The following is a 21,779-nucleotide window of genomic DNA, read 5'->3' on the forward strand; positions in this document are numbered from 1 at the left end:
GGGCAGGTACATAAAACCCCCAAACCGAATCGGTGTATACCGACCTTTGAAAGAAATCAGAATAGGGTAATATGAAAGATTTTTGAAAAAAATCAATTCTTCTTCATTGGGATTTCCAAATGTTTTAAAAAAATAGACTGCATTCATAAAATTATAAACATTGAAATGTTCGATGAACCTTTATGACAGAGATAAGGCCAAATAGGTTACGAGGCGTATTATGACGTCACACCTGTGGTTCGACAGCCATCCGTCTCGTAGCCGATTCGACCTATTAGTAAATAATTTATTTCAGACCGGAATGCTTGAAATATACCCACACAACTTTTGATATAAAATAAAAGAGCTCATTCTTTCCCTCACTTTAGAATGTTAATGTAGTAATGTTGTGAAGTGCGACGTTCTTAACTGTTAGCAATCTAGTATTATTTGATGTTTTTTTTGCGAGAATAACCATTTAGATAAAAAATGATACTGTTCATTCAGATTTATCCCGATGTATACTCTGACAAACGTTAAGTCATCAAGGGGTGATTTTATGTGCAATTTTAGTTCTGATGTAGGCCTATCCTTCTTTGTCTGTGTGTTAATTTTGTTTCTGCATTGTTTCGAATGAAAACACTTTTACAAGAGTACTTGAAAGAATGAAGCACTTTATACAATTAGTGAACGTGAAATTATGATGTATCTATCTATTGCTATAGTCAGTGCTTGCATGGTACACTAGTAAACAAACGCTTTAATTATCTGAGCACGACCGTAATTATTTTGATAGCGGCATAATTATGCAACATGTAAAGAAGAAACCATTACTGCATTTATGTGCCCACATTGTACATTTTTCCTCTGTTCATTGCTCATTTTCATCATTATTTTGTATACTTTTCACTATCTCTAATGGTCTTGTACCAGATACATTCTGTGTTTTGCGGGAAGACGTTTCGTTTGATATTCAATAGCACAATTAATAGTAATACAAACAACAACAATTTTTTTAACGCAATCATTGTCGTGTGGATCTCAAAGATATATGTTTTTGATTTTAGAGTGCTTACTGGTCTTAATTGGTTGTTGTAAACCACCAAATTTGATAAATTTCGTTTCATATCGGCGATTACTTTTGCTGTCTTTTTAACAAGAGTTTACTCGCGCCACTTTTACAAGTCGATGATGATGATGATGATGATGATGATGATGCCGGGGGGGGGGGGGGGGGGGGTCATGTCACTGTAATAAAGATATTGGCCATGTTGTCGAAGGGACCTTGAAAAGGACCTTTTGACATGGTCAATACGCTCCCCCCCCCCCCCCCCCTGCATAATGTACTTTAAAACTGAAAATCGTGATCTCAATAAATAATTGAGATTTATAAAACAAGTTTTTAGTTTCAGCCAATTTTTTTTCTTTTACTATTTGTGTTTTAGACTGTACCATAACAAATCAAATTTAATATGGTCGGAATGTTCAGTGAAAGCGGCATAGCAACCTAACTTGTTTCGCCGAATCAACAATCTGTGCGGGTGTGAAAAAAAAAATGGATCAAACCAAAAAACCACTAAGAATTCCACCTCAATTTGGCACGTACGCTGAGAGGCATGGAGTATTTGAGTTGTACAAGGTAAGGAACAATCGAAACCCACTTTTTCCATTATGAGTCTTGTTTAATTTATCTCCTAAAACGGTTTGCTTCGAGTGTTGCAGGTAATGCAGACCCACGCACTTGTTTTTGTGTACCAATCTCTTTGTTGTCCCTCCGCTTTTCGGAGATCAGCGAGTTTATCGCATTCGAAGTAGTATGCTGCTGTAAATATGTTATAACATCCTTAGTTGGAGGGTATGGAGTGCAGGCGATGGGCATGAATTTTGTAAAGATAGTGAAGTGTCATCTTTAAAATAGAATCATTGACAGTGGAGGGAAGGTATGGATCATAATGGCAAGAGAATCAATAGCGCAGGTCAGATGGGAAGGGTCCTGGGTGTTGAGCAGTGGTGTATTTGGTGCAGGAGTCTACTGCTCTGTCGATAAGGTCTTCCAGAAGGTTGACAGTAGTCGAGCAGGCAGCCACAGCGTGAACTACAGTATCCTCCTCAAGATTGCAGAGAGGACACTTTGTGTTGGTTGCTTTCTTAATCTTCCATAACTGCTCTCTCACTCACTGTATGATTTTTTTTGGCGCTATCCAAAATTTGACCCGTAACTCTGGTGTGGAGATACCCTACTAAAACATAGATCTACCCAAAATGAAGTAATTATTCATTAAATGTCCAAATAAAGATCAGGAGTTAAAAGTCGTTAGGCCTATATTATTACCTGTTTCGGGTCAATTTTCAGCGCTAGATGTAGTTCCGTATCCATTTTTTTAGCAGTTTAATATCCATTCTTAGCAAATGAATTTTAGCCCAATTTTTAAATAATTTTAATCATAATCATATATTGCATTTTCCACCTGAATTTGGATCACATTCGACATCGGGAAACCTACCTTTAGGGCTTTGATGTCGATGTCGTCGCTCAGTACCGTCTCTACGCATTAGTCCTGCACCTCTAACTGAATGCAGACTTATGCAGACTTCTCGAATGCGCGATACCATAAACCCTACGAGAAGTCTGCATAATTTTGTACTGATAGCTTCAGTTTGAGGTGCAGGACTACAGCGTAGAGACAGTACTGAGCGACGACGTCGACATCGAAGCCCTAAACGTAGGTTTCCCGATGTCGAATGTGATCCAAATTCAGGTGGAAAATGCAATATATGATTATGATTAAAATTAGTTAAAAATTGGGCTAAAATTCCTTTGCTAAGAATGGATTTTTAAACTGCTAAAAAAAAATGGATACGGAACTATACTAGTGCCCAATTTTCTTGTTATTTTTGGAATATTTTTTGGAAAAACGATGATGATATCTCGGCGCTGTTCAGAAACCTAGATTCAAGATTCAAGATTTATTTATTTCTTTCCACTTGCATAAAAAAACATTTCATTCAGGAACAGTAGTAACAAGTTCATCGTCAACTAGCATAAATACTGTGGCGGCCGCCCCCGCCCCCGTCTCCAACCTCGACCTCTACGTCGGGATTATTCTCATTCCCAGCTGGGGAAACTGATTCTTTATATCTGTCAGGATATTCGTCAGCCGACATTATTTATAATGTATGTCCGAGCGGTTAGAGTAATTAGATCTTATCTTTTATTTGAGGAAAGACGGGGGAAGCTACAATACTTATTTACGTTCGTTTCGTCGAAATATACGACTTATGACGGAGTACCAGTCAAGAAGAAAAACAAAGTGTTTATAGACTCATAATTTCAGTTTTAAGACAAAAGAAAATGGTCAATTTTTATTAATGCATGTACTTCAAATATTTACAACATCTTTATATCACCACTGTCACAAATACCTTGTGCTCATATAGTTATACTTAATGAATTTATACGATTGTCGTTATTATATTCGGATACATGTAATAAAGTAAAGGCAATGATTCATTGGGATTTATGGGACTTGGGAGTTTTCCTCTTAGTTCAATTCCATAGCTTCATAGGGGGAGAGGTGGACTTAGAATATTCCTGCATCTTAATTATAGTGGTTCATTAATTCCAGCATCTTAATTCCAGCGTAGACTTCCTTGTGTACCTTTATATTCCAGGGAGGGAGAGAGATCTTATGTGTGGTACCGGTTCCGACGAGCGCCCAATTCCAAGACAAGTCTTTAGGTGGGGGGGGGGGGGGGGGGGGATTTCCAGGGAGAGACTAAATAGTTCTGATTCCGACGAGCGTCCAATTCCAACTCAAGTCTTTAGGTGGGGGGGGGGGGGATTTCCAGGGAGAGACTAAATAGTTCTGATTCCGACGAGCGTCCAATTCCAACTCCTCTCGTTTTAGAAATGTTACGGGTTATAAAGGCATAATGCGGACGTGGGGGAAATCGATGCGCTAAGCGATCTTGGAAAGCACACGCGCAGCGAAAATGGACTTAACATGAAGACTGTGCTAGTTCAGAGCAAAATATCTAAGTAAATCTCTTATTTTCCCATTAATTATATACAACACTCTGAATGACATAGTTGCAGTAAATATTAACAAGTTACATTGTCTAAACAACTTTCCATCCAAATTCATGTGATAGATTGATAAACAATTACAGTATAACATCTTAAAGCATCTCAATAATGATCCAAATGTCAATCACTCGTATGCAAATTATTAACGTAAACATTGTGCGTCGGTGTATGATGACGCGCTTGAAAACAACAATCATTTAAGTTAGGCCTCTTTGTTACGTCACGACCGCGGAGCGGATCGTTACACAGCCCTCCTCCTTACAAAATGCGTCCTCGCATTTAAGACATTAGGTTTTCCTGGGCGATAACTTGTTACGATGCAACCTTGTCTAATTTCGATTGCAAGTATATACAAAAACAACAATAACTTCACTCAATATTACCAATAAGGTAGGTGACATTTGGAAGAAAACACTTGTCTTATATTGCCCACTTTTCTTCTCCTTCTCTGTTACCTCACAATCTCTCTATCAACACCAGCATCAATCAAATATACATCTACAACATAAGACATCTGCTTTTCTTCCAAAACTTGTCAATTCTTTGTTCCTATGCAACATGGAACGTGCACTTATATTCTTAAATTTTCATCGCCCTAGATTACCTATCACAAATAAATTATAATTCTTAAACCTACTCAGTGGTGTTACAATGTCAATAATGTACATGTATATACAATATACGCAATGGAATCTGTATAAGAAAGAAATAGAGATATAGATGAGAACAGAGATGAATAGAAGAAAGAAGAAAGTGGGAATTAGGAAAGTTATAGAGGAGGAAAGAGGTGAAGGAAACAGATCCAAAGTAAAACAATTATCAATACTAAAGTTTATTTCCACAAAAAAAACATTTCTAATAAAAGAAATGTGCGGGTCTTCTATTCCTTAGTGGATAGCGTCGAGTATCTTCTTGTCTTCTATTTACAGTCACGTCCGGCGTTGTATCATGTTCAATCTCTTCAGAGTTTGGTTCCATCTCTCTGGTATCATTTCCAACATCTTTCCGTCTAGTATGAGCTGTCTTCCATTCCTTAGGCTCGTCTCCTTCACATGGTTTCAAACGGTCAAAGTGTACAACCTTCATCTTGGTTCCAGGGCTCTTTTGGATTCTGTATGTCACATCAGACAACTTCGTCTTAATCTTGAATGGGCCATTCCATCTGTAACTTAGTTTGGGACTGATGCCTTTGTGTCTCTGATTATTTCGTAACCAAACGAAATTTCCTTCTTCGTAACTACTTCCAGTAATCTTCTTGTCGTAGTTTCTCTTCTGTCTTCGGAGATTCTTCTGACTATGCTCAGTAATCCTTGTATAGACTTTATCCATCCTGTCTCGTAGTTCCTCGACGTAGTCTGTTCCAACTTCCATATCTGGTTGGATCATGTACTGATCTGAAAGCATTTTCAGTTCTCTTCCGAACATCATCATGTTTGGCGTTTCTCCTATTGTCTCATGAACTGAACTTCTGTATGCCGTTGTAGCTATGTGTACATACTTGTCCCAATCTCGCTGATTCTTTCCAGGCTCTATTAGCGTAACAAGCATATCGAGCAATGTTCTGTTGAAGCGTTCAATCATACCGTCTGATTTAGGGTTATATGCCGTCGTCCTTGTCTTCTTTATTCCCAGGATCTGGCAAACTTCTTTAAACAACTGTGACTCAAAGTTCCTTCCTTGGTCTGTGTGAATCTCAGTTGGAACCCCGTATCTACATATAAACTCTTCAACTAGTTTGGGTGCCACAGTACTTGCTTTCTCATTAGGTATGGGATAAGCTTCTACGAACTTAGTGTAGTAATCGGCTACTACCATTATGTACTTGTTTCCGTCATTCGTCTCTGGCAAAGGTCCTAGTATATCAAGAGCGATCCGTTCCATCGGACTTCCACTTCTTCTCTGCTGTAGAGGTGCTCGTCTCTTCTTACCAGCTGACTTCCGTCGAGTACAAGATTCACATTTACGGATGAAAGACCTCACATCTGCCTTCATTCCTACCCAGTAGTATCTCATCTGACTACTCTTCAGTGTCTTAGTTGCTCCCAAATGACCAGCTAAAACGCTACCATGAAGTTCTTTCAAAACTTCATCTATTTTCCTTCCAGGTAATACTAGTCGCCACTTCACTTCTTTGCCATCTATTGATTCCCATCTACGGTAGAGTATTCCATCTCTGATTTCAAGTTGTTCCCAATGCTCTAACAAGACTTTAACTTTCTTAGACATTGCGGAAACTTCTTCCTTTGGTGGTCTGGTCTTCCTTTCCATAGCCTCTAGCACAGGCTTTATATTTGGGTCGTCTAGCTGATCTTTCCTCATCTCAGACAGTCTCTTCTCATTTGTCATCATTATTACACGGGCTTTGGCTGTTTCTTCCTCCTTGACCTTGAACTCGCACTCCAGTCCTCTTCCACACTGGCCACATGGTCTTCTCGACAATGCATCTGCATTTCCATGACTTCTACCAGCCCTGTGAATGATCTCTATATCATAAGCTGCGATGACCTCAAGCCATCTTGCCAGCTGTCCTTCAGGGTTTTTGAAATTCATTAGCCACCTTAAAGCTCCGTGATCTGTTCTCACTGTTACATGTCGACCGTAGAGATATTGTCTGAAATGCTTCAAGTAAACGACAACTGCGAGTAGTTCCCTTCTTGTAACGCAGTAGTTCCGTTCTGCCTTACTTAGCACTTTACTTCCGTAAGCAATTACTCTTTCCTTTCCATCTTGTACTTGTGACAACACTCCTCCAATCCCATCCTTACTGGCGTCTGTGTCAAGAATGAATGCACCTTCCGTATTCGGGTATCCCAGAATAGGTGCAGTAATCAATCTTCTTTTCAACTCTTCAAACGCATCCTGACAGACAGAGCTCCATTCGAACTGTCCGGCACGGCGTTTTTCCGTGAGTTGATGAAGAGGTTTGGCTATACTAGCAAAACCTTCAACAAAACGTCTGTAGTAGGATGCAAGACCGAGAAAACTTCTAACTTCCGTCACATTCTTCGGCGTCGGCCATGTTTTTACAGACTCAACCTTCTCTGGCTGTGTTGAGACTCCCTTGCTTGATACTTCGTGTCCGAGATAGGACACCTTCTTCCTGAACAGAAAGCATTTCTTTGGTTTTAACTTTAAGTTGGCTTGTCGTAGTCTATAGAATACTTGACGTAACCGTGAAAGTTCCTCTGGTATCGATTTACCAAAGATAATCAAATCATCTAAGTAGACAAGTAATGTCTCCCAATGCAATCCGGTTAGTACTTTATCCATCAATCTCTCAAAAGTGGCTGGGGCGTTACAAAGTCCAAAAGGCATCACGTTCCATGAGTAGAGTCCACCATCAGCTACGAAAGCTGATTTTTCCTTAGCATCTTTGCTTAAGCCTACTTGCCAGTATCCACTTGCCAAGTCCAGGGTTGAAAACCACTGCGCTCCTGACAAAGCATCCAATGTTTCGTCTATACGAGGTAGGGGGTAGGCGTCCTTGATCGTGGCAGCATTCAGTTGCCGATAATCCACGCAAAATCTCTGAGTTCCGTCCTTTTTCTTTACGAGTACAATGTTTGAAGCCCATGGACTATCAGTTGGTTCAATAAGACCTTTCTGTAGTAGCCCTTCCACTTGCTCCTTGATTTCGTCTCTCTGCCCAAAAGGGTGCTTGCGTGGTCGTTGTCTAATTGGTCGCTGAGTTCCAGTATCTATCTTGTGTTGTACCAAATTAGTCCTTCCAATATCATCATCTCCTCTTGAGAATACATCCTGAAATTCCGTCAATAACTTTGCCACGTCTTGGCGATACTGATCTGGTATTCCTTCTGTACTTCTCTTTAGCAAATCCCTCAAATGTTCCGGAACTTTTCCATCACCAACAGTGGTGTACTTGGGGACTTCTTGTACTTCACTTGTATCTATTACGGTCATCATAGCGATTGGTGTGTTCTTCTTTATTACTTTGTTGGAAGTAGATGGGTTGAATACTCTAACAGGCACTAACTCCTCCCCTGTCTTGATTAGAGTTCTAGCTGTAATGAGTCCTTTCTTCACTAATTGTTGTTGAACATTTCCAGCCTCTATTAAACCTAGGGTGTTAGATTTAATTCGATCTCCTTCCTTTATTGATCCAAGTATTACAGCTTCATGTCCTGCGGGGATTGTAGTAGTTTCTGACGCAGTTATGCGGCAGGATAGTCTTTCTCCACTTTCATTCTTGCACTCTACTTTGCCCCATTTTGTGGTGAGTTGGAAATTAGTCAGATCAATGCTAGCCCCCATTTTTGTTAGATTGTCCAAGCCGAGGATTCCATCACTACTCACATCTGCTACCAAAACTGTAATTACTCCTTTATTTGGTCCTATCTTCATCTCATGAGTTATTGCTCCATAAATGGCTAATGGTGAACCATCTGCTAACTGTGCACTTATGCTACGATGTTGCAGAGGGGGTCTATCTTTTTCATCTAATTGTTCATATGATCGTCTAGAAATGTAAGAATCTGAAGCACCAGTATCAACTAGAAATTTGTATTCCTTGTCCTGAATGTGCACTGGAACATACAGACCATCAACATTTTGATTTATACTGGGTATGAAACTTGTCTTTGTTTTGCTAGTTTGGGTCTCAATTAATTTTGGACGATTGGCCGCGCCACGACCCTTTGGGGCGACCACTTGTCGTTTGACTGACGCTGATATCTTTGTCTTGACCAGTTAGATTCACCACTTGGATAGTTCCTTCCTCTTTGATCCATTTGTTTCTCACGGCATTCCCTTGCGAAATGGCCAGGTTTCTCACAATAGAAACATGTTTGGGTTTTCACATCAAATCTTCCTTCATGCGCTGTTTGGCTTGGTCTTTGATTAGTTCCTGGTTTCTTCACATATCCCTGACATCTTTCCTTGTTAGGTTGACTTTCCATAGCTTGGCCTAGGAATTTGTTGACTTCATCTTTGATCATCTTCTCTAGATCCACTTCAGAGCCGATTCCTCTATTGTAAGTAGGCTTAACCTTCCATCCATTCCTCTCAGTCTCCGTCTGTAGAAATGTCTCAGTGGTTATTGCTGCTTGAATTACCTCATCTAAGCTTGTTGCCTTAGCATGAAATATTCCCATACGAATCTCACTACTACGAATAGCATCAGTAAAATGAATCCTAGCTAGTCTATCGACCCCTTGACTTTCAAAGTTTGGATATGCCTTATCAGTTAGTTCCCTAATATGACGTCCTAGTTCCTGAAGTGATTCTCCTTGTCGTCGCTTACGATTCCTTAGTTCCAACAGATAGCTTTCTGCCTGTTTGGCAGAAGAGAACCTGAATGACAGTTTACTCTTTATTTCTTCAAAGTTCCACTTGGTGCCTCTTTGTTCTTCTAGTAATCTCAGAGCTTGACCTCTCAAGCTAGCAGCTAGATACTTGGCAGATTCCTCATCTTTCCAGTTGTTGATTTCGCAACAAGATTCAAAATGCGAGGCGTAGTCTTTCCAGTCGTTACTTCCATCATACTTGTCCGGCATGATCAGTGGTCGATGAGTAGTTTCCCGAATTCTATCTTCTTTGGCATAGCGAATATCATCATTCCTCTTTTGTGCTTTCATCTGGTTAGTTTCTTCCTTATGTTTCCTCGTCTTTGATTCATCGACATGAGATATTCCTTCCTCGTCTCCATTTTGGATTTCCTTTCCTAATTCCGGTCGTCTATTTGGTTTGAAGTTGAATTCCACTTCATCATCTGAAGAATCAGATAGTTCTTCCGTGGAGGAGTCTGAGCCAACACTCCTCTTCCTTGGTTTCTTTTTCAACTTTATCATTTGCCCCATTAACTTCGTTAGTTGGCTTAATATCCGACTTTGTAATTTCTCTGACCTACTCTTCTTTTTCTTTGAACTTTTTGTACTAGACATTGTCTCATCTGAGGAGCAACTTAGCTCATCTATTTCTTTCTTAGACTCTGGTACCTCCGCCATATTGATTATCCCACTTCTGACACCAAATTTGTGGCGGCCGCCCCCGCCCCCGTCTCCAACCTCGACCTCTACGTCGGGATTATTCTCATTCCCAGCTGGGGAAACTGATTCTTTATATCTGTCAGGATATTCGTCAGCCGACATTATTTATAATGTATGTCCGAGCGGTTAGAGTAATTAGATCTTATCTTTTATTTGAGGAAAGACGGGGGAAGCTACAATACTTATTTACGTTCGTTTCGTCGAAATATACGACTTATGACGGAGTACCAGTCAAGAAGAAAAACAAAGTGTTTATAGACTCATAATTTCAGTTTTAAGACAAAAGAAAATGGTCAATTTTTATTAATGCATGTACTTCAAATATTTACAACATCTTTATATCACCACTGTCACAAATACCTTGTGCTCATATAGTTATACTTAATGAATTTATACGATTGTCGTTATTATATTCGGATACATGTAATAAAGTAAAGGCAATGATTCATTGGGATTTATGGGACTTGGGAGTTTTCCTCTTAGTTCAATTCCATAGCTTCATAGGGGGAGAGGTGGACTTAGAATATTCCTGCATCTTAATTATAGTGGTTCATTAATTCCAGCATCTTAATTCCAGCGTAGACTTCCTTGTGTACCTTTATATTCCAGGGAGGGAGAGAGATCTTATGTGTGGTACCGGTTCCGACGAGCGCCCAATTCCAAGACAAGTCTTTAGGTGGGGGGGGGGGGGGGGGGATTTCCAGGGAGAGACTAAATAGTTCTGATTCCGACGAGCGTCCAATTCCAACTCAAGTCTTTAGGTGGGGGGGGGGGGGGGGGGGATTTCCAGGGAGAGACTAAATAGTTCTGATTCCGACAAGCGTCCAATTCCAACTCCTCTCGTTTTAGAAATGTTACGGGTTATAAAGGCATAATGCGGACGTGGGGGAAATCGATGCGCTAAGCGATCTTGGAAAGCACACGCGCAGCGAAAATGGACTTAACATGAAGACTGTGCTAGTTCAGAGCAAAATATCTAAGTAAATCTCTTATTTTCCCATTAATTATATACAACACTCTGAATGACATAGTTGCAGTAAATATTAACAAGTTACATTGTCTAAACAACTTTCCATCCAAATTCATGTGATAGATTGATAAACAATTACAGTATAACATCTTAAAGCATCTCAATAATGATCCAAATGTCAATCACTCGTATGCAAATTATTAACGTAAACATTGTGCGTCGGTGTATGATGACGCGCTTGAAAACAACAATCATTTAAGTTAGGCCTCTTTGTTACGTCACGACCGCGGAGCGGATCGTTACAATACATTAACAAAGAAACAGTTATAAAGACTTTAACAAATGTGGAAAAAGAGGTGGTCTGTTAAAAAGCACAGCTTGTTAAAACACAGATCACCTTTACAGAAACAACATTTTTTTAAAGAAAAAAAAAAAATATCCAAAATTTGACCTGTAACTCCGGCATGGAGATACCCAACTAAACATACCCAAAATTAAATAAATATTCATTAAATGGGGCCTGCCCCAGTCGTAAAAAAATAGGAAAAAAATAGGGGAAAAATAAGGAAAAAATAGTCCCGAAAATATATTTTTTTTCTATTTTTTCCCTATTTTTTTTAAAGGAAAAAATAGGGAAAAAATAGTTTTGGAAATAGGAAAAAAAAGGTTTGAAACAATTTTTTCTATTTTTTTCCTATTTTTTTCCTATTTTTCAGACCTAAAAATAGGAAAAAAATAGGGAAAAAATAGTGTAGAAAATGGTGAAGAAAATAGTAAAAAAATAGTGATAACTAGGTTAAGTGGACAGTGAAAAATAGTGAGGAAATAGGAAAAAAAATAGTGAGGAAATAGGGAAAAAATAGTAAGAAAATAGGGAAAAAATAGTAAGAAAATAGGGGAAAATAGTAAGGAAATAGGAAAAAAATAGTAAGAAAATAGGAAAAAATAGTAAGAAAATAGGGAAAAAATAGTAAGAAAATAGGCGAAATAGTAAGAAAATAGGAAAAAAATAGTAAGGAAATAGGAAAAAAATAGTAAGAAAATAGGAAAAAAATAGTAAGAAAATAGGGAAAAATAGTAAGAAAATAGGAAAAAAGTAGTAAGGAAATAGGAAAAAAATAGACAATAAGTGAGGAAATCAGAAAAAAATAGTCAGGAAATAGGGGGGGGGGGGTCACTCATCCTTTACTTTCATGGATTTCTCAAGCACTACCATCTCACACATCCAGTCAACGACTCTGTACATTCAATTAAATCATACAGTGCAAACTTGATATAAAGAGATCAGTTATACCTGAAATGACAAGGTAATTTAACAGCTTTTGGGGGTTAAGATTTCTTGGTTGCACATGACCTCATTGTCAAAAGTTTCCACTGTAGAATAGTCACCCTACTCCTACAGCTCTTTTCTCTGCATCGATGCACCTACTCAGTTTGCCAAATTCACTTCATCCTTTCAGTCCAATCCATTCAGTAGAACATTTAAAATAGTCAATGGGTATATGGAAAATGTTATACAGTCCACTCCTATTATAACGAACATGGATACACCAAGATTTTATTATCAGGCAATTCTCATCAGTCCCAATTTTAAACAAACCAATGTGTTCAGTATCTTGAGTATAACATGATTTCATTTTAACAAGGAAATTGGCTTGGTCCCGAGCACCTCGTTATAATGGCAGTGGACTGTAACAAACAAAAAGAATAAAAGGGAACGTGTCAAATAAAATACATGTACTTTATTTTCGAGAGGTAAACACAATGACATGAGTTTAGTATAGTATGTGTGTTCATGTAAGCAAATAAATAAAAGAACTTAACTGATATTTACAATCTTTGGTTAAGTACTGTAGTGTACATGTTGTAGTAATAGAGTTGTTCATGGTTTGCTATGATTATACTCTAAAAAAAAAAAACAAGACAAATGCGACTGCGTCTCCTATATGCCTCCGCCTTAAAAAAATATCATCCACCTAGAATGTAGCTTTCTATTTTTGTTCAAATAAAGTATTCAGGTGAGTTTCAGGACTATTACTGAGCCGATGTGGATATGCCAGGCGATCACAAGCTCTCTCCCTCACTAGTAACCAAATAAAGCAGTATTCTTGACATGAGAGTGTTGTTTTCTGTCTCTTTTATTACAATTTAATTGCAAAGTGCTCTTAATAATGTAATAACATTTTCAAACCTCAAGAAAATCATGACAAGTAAAAAAAAAATTCTCGTTTTTTACAAAGATAACAAAATAAAATAAATCATAAAACAGATTTTTCAACAATGCATGCATGCTCTATTGTACAGTTGACATGTTACATAATTTTCTCAATCTCAATTGAACTGTCAAAATCTTAATACAATCATCATAATCTAGAAACACTTACTACAAAATCAATGACATGTCATGTCATTGAGATATATATAAACAAGAAAATGACAGACTTACATGCTACTATTTTCAAATAGTTTTTACAAAGTATACCATCATTACCATGTATCATAAGTAATGGTCTTATGGTCCTTTATCTTCACAATATGCAGGCACTCATTGTGTACACATACATGTTGTACTTGCCTATGAATCTCAATGATTAGACATAAGAATTACATAATAAAATGGAAACAAATACTAATGTAAAGGATACAGATGTTGGTCATGCTGTTCACAGGCATCGAATGGTGATTGTACGTTACATGTACATTGTAGCTTGATTAGTTTCAATTGATCTGTAAAGATATAAATGAAATGTGAGTTAGGGGTTAGAATAATCATGCATTGGTACATTTATGAACATGCAATTAATACTTAGTACAAGTATTTATGTATTTCATAATGAAAAATTCAAAGGCACAGAACATGCGTGTACAAAAGTATGATAGCAAAAAAGATGCCAGGCTGACGACGAACGGATGGTGAAACAACGGAGTCATCAAAGAGCTGTCAAGGTGCATGAAATGTAAACCACTCAGGTAGGCAATTAATTAGAGTTATTTTATTCTTAGATATATTAGGTGAACATACATAAAATAAAACATAAAACACAGAAAAGAAAATAGTAAAGGAACAATTTGTTGAAGAAAAAAATAAAAAGGAAAGAGAAAAATAATGTAGATCTAGGTAGAACTTGTGCCACCTGCAAATTATTGTTCTAGCATAATGATGAGGTAAACTACTCTAATAGTAATATTTTGATGTCAGATCTTAACTAACAAACGTGAAATAAATAAACCCCAAAAAATTATCAACAATAGATTTAGATTTCTACTTAGTAAGGACATACCTCGCAGACACACTCTCGGACTTGGAAGACTTGCTCTTCTTCTTGCGTGCTTGCGTGGTGCTTTAGCAGGTTGTGTTTTCTGATTCCTAGAAAAATAATTTGAGATACAATTTAGCCTAAAACCACATCAAAACATTATATCATGCAAGGCAAAATAATTGACAGACGTAGTAATGGTACAAAATCTGAAATTTTTTACGTGGATTTATTGTAATCACGTTTGTTTACATTCACTCATTCACTAACAGACACTACACTGCACTTGGAGATTCACTACACTTCACTAAGATTAGAAGTTGTGTAGTCTACAACCTCAACACTAGTAGGCCTACATGGGAATATTGATACGTAAAATAACATTCTATAGGCCTATTATGTCTATGAAGTAGCATTATATTCAACAACAGACACAATAAAAATATATATATCATAATATAATTAAGTTTCAGAAATAAACGTACCTTTTCAGCTGTTTTCTGGGGCCAGTTCCGCTCGTCGATGGTCCGTAATTCGACAACAAACTCGTTTCTCTACGAGTGGGACTAGTAGTAATATTTTGAACATTTGTCGGGCTCATTTTCTTGGGAAGAATCACTAAAATGGGATAAGGAGGCATCGGAGTATGAGGAGTCACTATCTCTTGATGAAATTTCATCGCTAGAATAATTGCTGGAAGACATTTTGGTGTGATTTGGAGACGTTTGATGAACGAAAATCAGCAAAAGTCCGATGCGCACAGCAGTGCCAGTGGGGAAAAAAAATAACGGGTAATTTTCAAATTACGTACTTGCGTACTGTCCTCTACGTTGAAACTTTGCGCACACATAGAACGGGAATATCTCGATCGAATGCTTTTTTTTCTATTAATAAAGGAAATTTTTTTTGGTTGAAATTTCTATGTGTACATTTTCTTTTTACACATGGTTTATGTATGGTTATCTTTGAGTGCACTAGTCACTACTATAGTTTGTAAATAAAATCAAGAATATTAATAAAGGAACAAAATTGAAATTTCGTACATTTTCTTTTTACACATTGTTTATTTATGGTCATCTTTGAGCTCACTATTCAATATGTGACCCCACAGCTAAAAACAACCAATAAGTCGCAAAATGAACAACAGAGATAATGGCAGGAGAAGCGGGCTTTTTGAATAGGATGCCAGTCATAAACAATGAAAATATGCAAGTTTAGAAAATAGACAAAAATAGTTTACAAATTTGTATCATGTCATAAAAAATTTAAGTGCAAAAAATAGGAAGAAAATAGTACTCGCAAATAGGTAAAAAGAAGTCTGAAAAAGATAAAGGTGAAAAAATAGGGAAAAAATTGTCTGAAAAAGATTAAGGTGAAAAAATAGGGAAAAAATAGTCTGAAAAAGATTAAGATGAAAAAATAGGGAAAAAATAGTCCTATTTTTTTTGAGAAAATAGGCAAAAAATAGTCTGAAAAAGATGAAGGTGAAAAAATAGGGAAAAAATAGTTTGGTACTCGAGAATAGGAAAAAATAGAACTATTTTTTTTCTATTTTCTTTTAAAAAAATAGGAAAAAAATAGTCCACAAAAGTTGAAGGTAAAAAAAATGGGGGAAAAATACTTTGTGCTTGAAAATAGGAAAAAAATAGGACTATTTTTTTCCTGTTTTCTTACAGGAAATAGGAAAAAAATAGTCTGAATAAAAATATAGGTGAAAAAAATAGGGAAAAAATAGTTTGTACTTGAAAATAGGAAAAAAATAGGACAATTTTTTCCCTGTTTTTTTATAGGAAATAGGAAAAAAATAGTCTGAAAAAAAAATAAAGGTGAAAAAAATAGGGAAAAAATAGTTTGTGCTTGAAAATAGGAAAAAAATAGCCCTATTTTTTTCCTATTTTCTTGAAGGAAATAGGGAAAAAATAGTCTGCATTTCCAGAAAATAGGGAAAAAATAGGAAAAAAATAGGGAAAAAATATATTTTCGCAACACACAAAACTACTAGGGTGTCACCACGAAATGAGTCCAGTTGGTCAAAAATTTTATTCCTGTTTTTAAGTATTATATGAATCTACATTAAGTAAGCTTTAAATTAAGGGGTCACACATTAAAATTGATAAATTATATCCAGAAATATGAACAAAAACCTAATTGGACTTTATAAACAATGGGATTACCCAGTTTTTAGATAATTAGGTGTAAAGTTAATAATGCGTAACATAGCCTATATTATTTGCCAAAAAATGTTAGAAGGAGATATTTTCGTGACCTAAGCTCTGGGGACATAAACTACAAGACATTAATAAGTCGATTTTTGGAAAAATCTTAAATGTGGTAGGTGGGTCAGTTTTCAGTACATATACACACTATACATCGCTATTACTACGATTGAGCCTATAATGCGACACTGGACTCATTTCGTGGTGACTGGCCCCAAATGTCAAAATAAAAGTCGTCATGATTGTATACAGTCTATGCACTATTGTGTGGTGTGTGTATTTGTGTATGGGTCTAATAATAACTGCCTCACACTCACAGCAAGCATGCAGTGCTAGAGGTCAATACGCATTAGCATTGACTCTCTATGCTTTGCTGGAGTGATGATAATGCACATGTACCATCTTAGGCCTATATGTGAGACCAAATAAACCTTACAATATATAGATTAAACCTATTTTCATTATTTGTTTCTTTTTCTATCAGAGACTGATTGAAGGTCTAATTATCAGCAAACCACAGGATCCATTGGATTATCTCCTTGAACAACTGAAGAGAGAAAATGATGACAGTAAGTATTTAATGCAGATAATTAAAATAGTTTTTTGTCATTGTTATTAAGATCATGATAATGCTGATGGTGATGATCATGATCACTGTTATCTCATCATCATCATCATCATCTTTTTCATCATATTGTTATTGTTGTCGTTCTTGTTCTTATTGCTAGTAGTAGTAGTAGTAGTATTAGTAGTAGTAGTAGTTGTAGTTGTAGTAGTATTAGTAGTAGTATTAGTTGTAGTAGTATTAGTAGTAGGGTAGCGCGCCCAGTATTCGGTCCATTCCCAGTATTCGGTCAGACAGCCGTTTCAACAGCTGTAACAATTTAAAAAATAATTTATGAGCCACGAAACTTGCACAAATCAGGCAGCTGAACAAATTTTCTTAACTCTCAAAATTAAATCAGATTTAGGGCCCCGGAAAGATCTCCAACTTAGCTCGAAATTGGTCAGTGTCGCACAACTTTCTGCACTTCCGCGTTCTGTTAGCACATGCGCTAACATGCATAGCCATATGTAGAAGTCTATTGCGAAACAACTACGTGTGCTGTCGCAATGAATTTAGTATGTTTGTGAAGAGAATCACTTCCGTGTTCACTCCATCGCAGCGAATTTGCAAATGACGCACTTGCCGATGTGCAAGAGGTATTTATACGATACCCTTACCATGCGGTATCGCTCGTCCAGTATTCGGTCAACGCATTGACATTCAGTGCTTTATCACGCAATTGTGTGAAAATAGTGCGCAAATACGCTTCGCTCCTTCGACCTTGGCAACGGAGATACCACGCACAAATCGCGTGACCGAATTCTATTCTGCGCGACCGAATTCTGGGCAGAAAAATGCTCCGTCTTCTTTCGGAAGTATTTTGCTTATCATTATTCTATATTTTAAGTGACTATAAAATCCTGTTAGGGGAATAAATTTCTTTTCTTTTGATGGGTAGATTGCCAAATAAAAGAGGTAAGAATTCAAAATATTAGCGATTTCCCCGTGACCGAATACTGGACGCTCTACCCTAGTAGTCGTAGTGGTGGTGGTGGTGGTGGATATGTAACAAATAATCAGGATGGAAAAAATGTGAAGTAAATCCAAGATAGAACACACATGTATGCCACATGTATGTCAATCAAGCATGCCATGCACTAAATGTACATATTGTACATATGTGTCCATTAAAAATCATAGTTTTTAAGTGTAAAAGAATAATGTCTGTTGAAACATGTACATGTAGTTGCATGTCAGAGTCATTATTTTTAGAGGCATTGAGATACCGATGGGGGGTTTACTCAGCAATGTACAAATAGAGTATGAATGTCTGTAGACACTTTGAGGATAGTGCATAATTTATTCATCAATCATTTCACCCTCTGCATTTGTCCAGCTCCAGCAATTGTTATTCATGGTCCTCCAGCATCGGGCAAGACGACCATAGCTCGCTTGGTGTCCAATCAGCTGAAGGCAGCTTATATCAGCAAAGAGACTCTCTTAGCAGACGATGTGTCAACCGCCGCAGCTAAAGCAAGAACTTGCCAGTCCAGCGGAGAGGTATTGCATTATATATGTGTATTGGTTGTAGAACTTGTAGGTCTCTAGAAGAGTGCCATAGGTGTTAAAGATAAAGACCAGTTCTGGTCATGCGATTGCATTGTGAAAGAAACGTTGTGGAATCGATCAGAAAAGGTTGATCATCTAGCATGTAAGTATTAGTGTGTACAAAATGATAAGAAATTTGGCCCAGTCTTGGTAAAGTTACAATCACTGTGCACAGAAAGATGTATATGGGACTACGCGACACGTGCACGACACGTGCGCGATATCTATCAGGTCCAAATTGATATAATAATTTACCAAATATATCAACTAGTAGACAGTTTCTCTGCAAATTTGTATCATCACGTATTAGTCAAAACATATTCTTTCACATGATTGGTAAGAAGAGCTTGCATTTCATTTTTTGAAAGGGGGGCGTTTCCAAAACTGGTCTTTACCTTTAAGGGCAAGCTTTGGTGGACTGTCAGAAGAGCACCGTATAGCCAAACTTTAAGGGGAACTCCTTCCAAATGATAAGTTGATTGTGATAGAAGCACACAATTAAAGAAACAGATCAGTGCATGAAAGAATGAGAGAAATCTGATGAAAAGTAATGAATTTATGGATTTTTAAAAGTGGAAATGCATCAAACACAAAATGACAACTCTGCGACATACCTTTCAAGGTCCTGTCCCATTTTGTCTGTACTGAAAAGCTAAGAAAATTATATTTTCCCAAAAGAAATATTAAATCAATAAAATCATACATGTGCCCTAGATGTAACCATTGCACATGTTTACACAACCCCTGTATAAATCTCTCTCTTCATCAACAACTAAAGTAAAGGGAATTTATTAAATATTCTATTGTTATTATAACATCTCAGTAAAATGAAAATTTATAACATCTCTTAATATCTGTTAATTTTTTTTTCCAGCCAATCCCGACAGAGTTGTGGGTTGAGCTGATCAGGAACAGAGTGAAGCTGTTTGATTGCATCAGGAAGGGATGGGTCTTAGATGGGTTCCCGGACACCAGAGAACAGGCCCTGGCCCTGCAGGAGATCGGCATCAACCCTAAACATTTTGGTAAGCAAGAGAGGGGATGGAAAGAGAGAAAGAGAGGGGGTGGGAGAGAGAGAAAGAGAGGGGGAGGGAGAGAGAGAGAGAGAGAGAGATGGGGGAAGAGAGAGATGGAGGGAGGTAGAGAGAGAGAGATAGGATTGAAAATAGGAAAAGAAATAAAAATGGAGAGAAAAAAGAAAGAAAGAAAGGAAATAAAAATCAGGGAGCCGGGAGAGGGAAGGGAGGAGTAATGACTGTAAGAAAGGGAGGCTTAGTTATGGATGTGGATGGAATGAGAAAAGATTGGGAGAGAATAGCAGACGGGAGAGTAGAGAGGGAGAAACGAGAGGGTGAGAGAGGATGTGAGATGGCAGAGACAGAGATGGTAGAGAAAGACGGAGAGAGAGAGAAAGAGAGAGAGAGAGAGAGAGAGAGTAGCATACAGAGAATAGGAATAAGAGGAAAAGAAGAGTTGGGGAATAGAGGTCTGGGTGTTTGGGTGGAAATGAATAGGCAGTCAATAATTAAGGATGAAGTTTATATTTCATTTTCACCAATCCTTAACTTTACCATGGCTGTCAAAAACAGATTTTCCCTGTGCATTTGGAATACATATTTCCTCATCAAAGTGCTTGCAATTAAAAAAAAAAATATGCTGTAGAATCGGTTACCCACCCTAGATGATTGATACTTTATAGCTATTTTTACAGATACATTTTATTATTTTAATGCAGTTGTTTTGGAAGCTCCAGACACAGTGCTGATTGAGAGACAGATGGGCAAGAGGATTGATCCCGAGACAGGGGGTAAGTTTTCCTCTTAATTATCTCCAAAGCTGGTGCTTTGGTGCTATGGTGTCCAGAGGGAGAATAAGGGGAATATGAGATTTACATGTACACCATTGCATTGCAGTTGTTTGCTGCATAATGATTAATCAGACAGATATCAAGTAGTAAGCATTCTGTCTGATGTCACAATTGGTAATTTTACTTTATAGTTTCATATTCTGAAGATAACTAAAAGGGCCTGACCCCAACAACAGCCCAGGACACATGGACATCCAAAATCTAAGTCTTCACCTCCAAATTAATAGGTGATAACATAGGGGTTATAGTTCTGCAATGATCGATGCATGCCTTTGAAAATGTAATCCAGACCCCCTGTGAAAAAGTCCATGTGGAGCTCTTCATATTCTGTTTATTTTTCCTCTCTATTCAGAAGGATCACCTTTATTTAACTTTTTCTCCATCGTCAGATTTAGGTTTCTTTGGTGATTTGGAGCCTCAATGTGGCCCTGTCACATCTTTCGTGTTGATTTTAATTCCATTTGATGTATATGGAAAAAAAATCAAATTAATGTTCAAATATTGAATCGTTGGTGACTCAGTTGGCTACGGTAATAAATGCGAATAACAGAAAGCTAATGGTGACAACAATGGAAAGGCGTAGAAGTTTCGTAGTAGATTCATGGTGTACAAACACTTGACTTGAAATGCGCATAGGATGTGGGTTTGATCCCCAGCGTGGCACGTAATCCCTTAAAGCATGGCATTTTATGTACATTGCTTCTCACTACCCATGGTTTAAATGGATACCTGGTAGGATGAGAAAGCCATTATAATTTGCTCAACATTTTGAGTGTCTGTAATATGGCTCCTGGCTGCAATGATCCCCAGGGAGTGTACAATGTGCATACATTGTGTGTTGTCAAGCCTGAATCCGATGGCCGAGGTAATATTTCTGTAAAGCGTTACTCAGACCGCACTTTCAGAACTCCACTAAAGACATACATATTTCAGATTGCTTACAATTAGTCACTGCTTTTTTTGTCTTTCCCAGTTAGAATCATCAACATACATACATTATTTGTAGTTTTTCAGTCTCATCAGCGCATTTGATTAGGCAACTAGATATTGGCGCTTTATAAATTCCTGGACTGGATCGGATTGGAAGAGGCATCGTAGATGTATGCAGTGCTATGTAAACACAGAATATTAATATTATTATCATAATAACCGTATTCTGTCCTCCTACAGATGTATACCACACCACGTTCGACTACCCCGGTAATGGTGATGTGGAGAAGAGACTGGTGGAACCCCCTGAGGG

The 21,779-nt window shown here is 37.5% G+C and overlaps 1 long non-coding RNA gene and 1 pseudogene across 1 annotated transcript; one reads left to right on the forward strand and one right to left on the reverse strand.

The window, feature by feature from the left end:
* Positions 1-1,465: 1,465 nt before the first annotated feature.
* The window catches only part of LOC115929077, a 29,224-nt pseudogene continuing 8,910 nt past the window's right edge, over positions 1,466-21,779 (forward strand).
* On the reverse strand, positions 12,567-15,628 carry LOC115929136. The gene is made up of 3 exons (XR_004066336.1): positions 14,784-15,628; positions 14,323-14,408; positions 12,567-13,768 (listed from the first exon to the last, which is right to left on the reverse strand). It is a non-coding gene; the product is annotated as an uncharacterized LOC115929136 (long non-coding RNA).

Source organism: Strongylocentrotus purpuratus, unplaced genomic scaffold (assembly GCF_000002235.5).
Source record: "Strongylocentrotus purpuratus isolate Spur 01 unplaced genomic scaffold, Spur_5.0 spur5_scaffold_4, whole genome shotgun sequence".
In the NCBI taxonomy this organism is placed as follows: Eukaryota; Metazoa; Echinodermata; class Echinoidea; order Camarodonta; family Strongylocentrotidae; genus Strongylocentrotus; species Strongylocentrotus purpuratus.